We start from the raw sequence: 7091 nt of genomic DNA on the forward strand, positions 1-7091 counted from the left end.
ATGTGTCGAAGTAGGTTCATCCTTGGTAAAAGTGTACCATTCTGGCGAGTGCTGATGGTGGAGGCTATGCATGTGCAGAAGCAGAGAAAATATGGGAAATCTCTGTATCTCCTTCTCAATTTTGTTATATGTCTAAAACTGCTTTTGAAAAACAAAGTCTTGGGGCCGACACGGTGATGCAGCGGTTAAGTGGCACATTCTGCTTTGGTGGCCTGGGGGTCACCAGTTCGGATCCAGGGTGCACACATAGCCCCGCTTGGCATGCCATGCTGTGGTAGGTGTCCCACGTATAAAGTAGAGGAAGATGGGAACGGCTGTTAGCTCCGGGCCAGTCTTCCTCAGCGAAAAGAGGAGGATTGGCAGCAGTTAGCTCAGGGCTAATCTTCCTCAAAAACAAAAACAAAAGAAACACAAAATCTTTGAAAAACGGAGAGGCACAAGGAAACTTTTGGAGATGATAGAAGGTTGTGGTGATGTCATGGATGTACACATATGTCCAAACATCAAATTATATAGGTTAAATATGTGCAAGTATTTGTATTTCAATTACACCTCAATAAAGCTGTAAAAAAATTAGTACAATAATTAATTTATTTAGGACAATAAATAAAAAATAAACCAAACTTATTCAATTATAGTTGTGTTCCTGGTAGTTTTCACCTTTGAAAGTGTTGCCTGACTTCTGAGCTGGATGATGTAGCCTGTATGACAGCAATACTCCAGCTGAGAACAACCAGAAAAAGCATTTTTAAAAATAATTGTGGGAGTATTTTTGCAAAGGCATCAGCAAAATGTGAAACAGTGGCAACATTATAGAGAGTGGAGAGGATTAGAGAAGTGAGCTGACTTCTAGAGCCATCTTTCCCTGGAGGTATGTGTCAGTTCCCTGCAGGGGGAAAACGGTGATCATTTGGTGTTTTTCCAGACACAGAGAAACTCCTGGGAAAAGGAGGAAGCAAGCAGGACAAAAGGTGATCCATATGTTGGAGTTAACAGAACAGAGAAGGACTTTAAAACAACCAGAGTTAATCTGATTAGAATTTTCAAGAAATAGAGGAAAAGATGGAGAAAGTTGATGCAATATGTAATGGAGAAATTCACCAAAAAATTGGAGTCTATATGAAAATAGTCAAATGGAAATTCTAGAGCTGAAAAGACAATACCTAAAATAAAGAAATGAATAAGTGTATTTAACAGAAACTTAAATGCAGCAGAAGGCTGATCAGTGAACTGGGAAACAAGTCAATAGAAATAGTCAAACTGAAACACAGAAAAATAATTGAAACTATAAAATATAAGTGAGACATAAAGACATATAAATTATAATCTCTGGAAAACAAATGTGGTTGTGTAATGTTTATTATTTCAATGATCATGATATGTATAGAATATACATGTATACATGTATATTTTTACATATATATACATAGACACACATTTTAATGTTTTTATCACTTGGTCTCTTTCTACTTTTATGTTATTGCAAATAAGGCTAAGTAACTATTTTTAGCATAAAGTTTTATTCACATTTAAAATGATTTCTTTATCATTCTGTTCCAGAAGTGAATTCTATGACTCAAAGCATGTGAATGATTTAAAATAATGACTATGGTCAAATTGTTTTCCAGTAATCATTGCACGTTTCACTTCCTTCAGCAAAATACGAATGTTTCTCCATTGTGAAGCCTTTATCTGCAACACATGTTGTCATGAAAAGGCCTCTGCTATTTTGAAAGGTTAACAACACTGGTTATATGATTTAACTTTTTATTACTGAATTCTTGCTTAAGGTGGTATTGTAATATATATTGTATTGTAAAACATATTTTAATACACCTGTTTATAGTTGTATTTCTCCTTTGGTTGTAAACATTGTTATAGTCTTTCCTATTAACCTATTGTGAGATTAGTATTGATAAATATTGATACATTTACTTTTTTATATTTAAGATATCAATTACTTCTATGGCACATTTTTATAGAAGTTTTTGGAAGTTTATTTTAAATTTCATCGTTCTCATATAGAGAAAAAATTAATTTTTTGTGTTCACATGCACTCATCTTTCCCCTTGTGATGTTTTTGCATTACTGCTAAGAGAGTCCTCCACAATGAGAAATTTAAAAGCATATATTGCTTTCTCTATTTTTTGTTAGTGATTTCCATCTAATTTATCCACTTGGAATTTAGTTGTGTGTGAATCATGGAGCCAGTCACCAAATAACTAACTAATAATTGAAAATTTTTCCTTTCTACTTTAGTTTTGATATGGCTTTCATCATTTACTTATTTTATACTTGTATTGGAAAAGTTTCTCTCATTATTTCCGGAGGTTCACTATAAGGTGAGTACTCCTTGAAACTGGTGTACAACATTCCTTTACCTGCAGCTCTCCTATCCCTTCTAACTCTGCCCCAGTGTCAGACTGCTTTCAGAGGAGAGTTTCTCAGAAAGAAGTTTCTGAGAGTATACATTCCAAGCATAAGCACGTGGTTCAAATCATGCGCAACAAGCTGTCAGAACAGGAATTCAATACAGTTTCCTGACTTGTTGCTCTATGAGGATACCAGGGGCAGCAAAGGGTGTCACCAAAAGAGCTGACTTCCACTGGCTTCCCAGTGGGACCCCAGGTCTCAGGATGCCTCTTCAAGTAATCCTGAAGTGCCCTGCCACACCTCCCCACCTTGCAGCCTAGAGATTTGCAAGAGTTTATAACATATTTACCCCATGAGCCAAACAGAAAAAACAGAGGCTGCAGATAGTGAAGACAGCATCATCAGATAGGAGAAACTACACGTAAGACTCTTTTGTGAATGTTCAGGGAAAAGAAGGAGGGGTGATGACTATTGTTAGAAGATGAAAGAATTAATACTGATAATCCACTTAGAGCAGTGCCTACACATAGGCAGCGATCGATAAATGTGGTTGTCCTCACCTGGCTCTACTCTCACTCCTCTCCTATGCACCCAGCCCTTTGCTTCCAGTTATATTTTGATGTTGCACAAATGAAATCTATGGTATCAGATGGCATCAGCTAATGAGAATAAGAAGACAATTAGAAATAAGGACTGAACACAAGGAATAATGACCTTAGTACATGATGAATTTAATAAGAGGTAGAGAAAGAGACAGTGATGAATTTAGAACAAGGGAAACAGGTGAAAATACTGTTATAATAGTCAAAGGAAATTTCAAAAGAAGAAACTGAATAAAAGATGATGAGGACTAGATATTAGTTATCACATTTGCAGTTAGAGCTTCATTGTAAGTCTTTGTGAGAATAGTACCAGTAATGTGATTTGGATGAAAGGCAGATTCCAGGGCACTAAGAACTGAATGGGTGTGGGGAGATAGAAGCATAAAATAATTAAAATGAGTTGCTCATGAGTTAATGTGTATAGAGTTATCAAGAGAATATGAGTTGTATGGAAGCAATCTTCTCAGAAACAGGCTAAAGAAGAGCAACCATTGTATTCTCTTTTTTTTAAGATTTTTTTTTTTAGATTTTTTGAGATTTTCTTCCCTCAAAGACCCCCAGTACATAGTTGTATATTTTTAGTTGTGGGTCTTCTAGTTGTGGCATGTGGGACACCGCCTCATCATGGCCCGATGAGCAGGCTAGGTCTGTGACCAGGATCCCAACTGGTGAAACCCTGGGCTGTGGAAGCAGAGCACATGAACTTAATCACTTGGCCACGGGGCAGGCCCAACAACCATTGTATTCTTGAATCATTCCTTTGTTCCACTCAACAACTCTGAACTGTTATTTGGATAGAATTTGGATCAAATGAGATCAAGACAAGGATTATTTCAAACGTTTCTGGTTCTCTCTGAGCAAAGCCCCTGATCATGAAGCTACATTCCTTGTTCATGTCCAAGCTGACTGACACCACCCAGGACCGCTTCTACTTCATCCTCACTGGCATCCCTGCATTTGAAGCCTCCCACAGCTGGACCTCCATCCCCTTCTACGCTTTCTACACAATCTCCGTCACAGGAACTACCACCATTCTCACAGTCATCTGCACAGAGCCATCCCTCCACTAGTCCATGTACCTATTTCTTTCCATGCTGGCCCTGACTGACCTGGGTCTCAACCTCACCGCTCTACCCATAGTCCTGCAGGTCCTCTGGTTCAATGCTGGGGAATCAGCTTTGAAGCTTGATTTTCACAGGTATTTTTTACTCATACATTCACCTTTATGGAATCTTCTGTGTTGTTGGCCGTGTCCTCTGACCACTATGTGGCCATCTGCTGCCCCATCCCTTATGTCCCCATCCTCACCAATGAAGTCATTGGCAGGATCGGGTTTGACATCATTTGCTGATGTGTTCTAGCTGTTCCTCCATCCCTTTTCCTACTCAAGTGCCTGCCTTTCTGCTGCTCCCACCTTCTCTCTTACTCCTACTGCCTCCACCAGAATATGATTCACCTGATGTGTGCTGACATCTGAGTCAACAGCTGGTATGGATTTGCTCTGGTTTTGCTCATTATTGTGATGCACCGTCTGCTTGTTGTGCTGTTCTATGCAATGATTCTGAGACATGCCCTGGGACTAGCTTCTGTGGTTGGGAGGCTCCACTCCTTCAATAATTGCCTGTCTCACATTCAGTCTGTTCTGGTTCTCTATATTCCCATGGTGGGGGTATCTATGACTCTTCCATTTGCCAAGTATGCCTCTCCACACTATCATGGCCAATATCTACCTGTTGGCAACTCCTGTGATGAACTCATCATTTACAGTGTAAGGACTAAGCAGATCCACCAGGGAATTATCCACCTTCTTTCCCAAAGAAACATGCATTTAAGATGAAAGAAAAGATGTGTTAAATGACTCAGGAGGTAGAGTCATAGGCTTATGGGAAGACTATAGTCAGAATTGGGAAATGGAAACTGTAAAATCAAACCCCATTATATTTTTAAGGGAGTATGACATGGTCTTGGCTTTTAGCAAATTTTTGTCTGGGCGGTGCTAGTAGCAAATATTCTATGCAAAAGAGCTGTAGATTGGAGTTGATTAAATTCTAGCACATTTGCCAGCCAGTAGCATGAACTTCATTGAGTAAAGGTCTGTTTAAGTTTTGTCTTCCTTTCTGGATACTCTTCTCTCCCACGGGCTTGGTTAAAGAAGTTTGAAGGAAACCCTTGGTTCTTGTTGCCAGCACCCATTCTCTTAGGCAGCTCCACTTAGGCATTCAGGTGAACTCTAGCTCCATTACCCTGGCTCACCTACTGGGTAGATGTGCTCTGACTTTCTCTTGAAAAAAAGTAGTAAATCTCTAAGGGAGGATGGATACATATCAAGTTTCTCAGCTATTCAGGCTTACCTAATCACCCAGCTTGATTTTGGCAGACCAAAGGAATATGTGCAAAGAGTCTAAAGATTGGAGTGGGATGGTTAGATTCTCCATGGCCATAATAAGGTTCCTGCCCTGCTAAAAGTCCTTAGTACTTAGAATTAAGACTTCAAGTAAGTCTGTAGATAATATTTGTGGAAATAAGAATTCTTGCTTCTTAACACAACAGACTGGGATTTTTTAAAAACTTAATGTCCCTAATGTGGCTCAAATTTTTATGGGCAGGTTCCCTTTTGCATCATAGACGTTGAACTAGAAAAGCTTCCATAGAAAGGATATGGCCTTAATGATTGTAAATATTATTTTTTGGAAACCAGGGACTTCTCTCAGAAATATCACTTTGATGGGAAGCCATAATTTTGGTCACAGCTTCTGATTACTGAATTCATAGTGCTGATGGCCATTATTAGAAGCAGCTTAGATTTGAATCAAAATAGGCTGGTCTTCACTGCAAGCCTAGTGGAAGGGAGAATTGGGAAGTGAAAGGCAGAAAGTAAGCAGGGAAAAGATGTCTTTCTCTTCCACTATTCTTTTCCTTACTTATTTTCCCATTTCTTTACCAGCCTAGAAGTTAGCATGCTTCTCCAAAGAAACAAGGATCAGTTGGTGTAGGAAAATAAATTGAAGAATGGCAGGCAAGCACAGTTTCAGAGTGGGGAAATTAGGACCAGGCCTTCCAAATGTTAAGAAAGTCAAGGAAATGGGAGGAATATGGATCAAAGGAGACTTTTCTTTCAATAGAGGGTATGGGCTTGAGAATCTCCCAAAACATCATGAAGGGAAAATATCTTGGGATTATTCCAGGTTTTTGTTTGTTTGTTTTTGAGGAAGATTAGCCTGAGCTAACTGCTTCTAATCTTCCTCTTTTTTCTGAGGAAGCCTGGGCCTGAGCTAACATCCATGCCCATCTTCCTCTACTTTATATGTGGGACACCTACCACAGCATGGCGTGCCAAGTGGTGCCATGTCTGCACCGGGGATCCGAACCCACGAACCCGGGGCTGCCAAAGCAGAACGTGCGCACTCAACTGCTGTGCCACCAGGCCGGCCCCTATTCCAGTTTTTGAGGTGAGCACATGATATCACTAAGAATCTCTTTTGTTGTTACCAATTCTGTCACTTGTTGACCAGCTTATTAAATTCTCTGATAATAAAATCCATCTCATAAGGCTTTTGAGAGTTTTAAATGAAACACAGCATGTAACAGACATAGTCTTGCATTACTCCTGGGCTTAATAGATGCTCAGTTTGTGTGAATTTTTTCCTCCTTCTTCCTTCCAAAAAGTTACACTGCAGATTATGAATGGGATTATCTGTGGCGACACCTATTTTTTCAACCTTTGTGGGAACACAAATTAGGGTGGCTAAATGGTAATTGTCCACATGGACAGATGTTCTCACTGACCCTCTAAAGACTTCCCTGGATTGGGGAGGGAGTACTGAGAGTAAAGGTGACAGATAAAGATTAGCTTCAGGACAATAAGATCTACCAGTGTCATGGGCTGAATTGTGTCCCTCGCAAATTCGTATGTTGGAGTCCTAACTCCCGGTGTCTTAGTATTTGCATGGGCCCAATCCAATACTATTGATGTCCTTATGAGCAAAGGAGATTACAATGCAGATATGCACAAGCAGAAAGGGAAGACCACGATACAACACAGGGAGAAGACAGCCATCTATAAGCCAGGGGAGAGAGGCCTCAAAGAAATCAGCATTTGGAGAAATTGTGGGAGGC

General features: G+C 39.7%; 1 pseudogene; it reads left to right on the forward strand.

The window, feature by feature from the left end:
* The first annotated feature begins 3868 nt into the window (after positions 1 to 3868).
* Positions 3869 to 4812, forward strand: LOC106830171 (olfactory receptor 51Q1-like; annotated as a pseudogene).
* Positions 4813 to 7091: the final 2279 nt, after the last annotated feature.

The sequence above is a fragment of the Equus asinus genome, chromosome 20 (genome assembly GCF_041296235.1).
Source record: "Equus asinus isolate D_3611 breed Donkey chromosome 20, EquAss-T2T_v2, whole genome shotgun sequence".
Classification (NCBI taxonomy): Eukaryota; Metazoa; Chordata; class Mammalia; order Perissodactyla; family Equidae; genus Equus; species Equus asinus.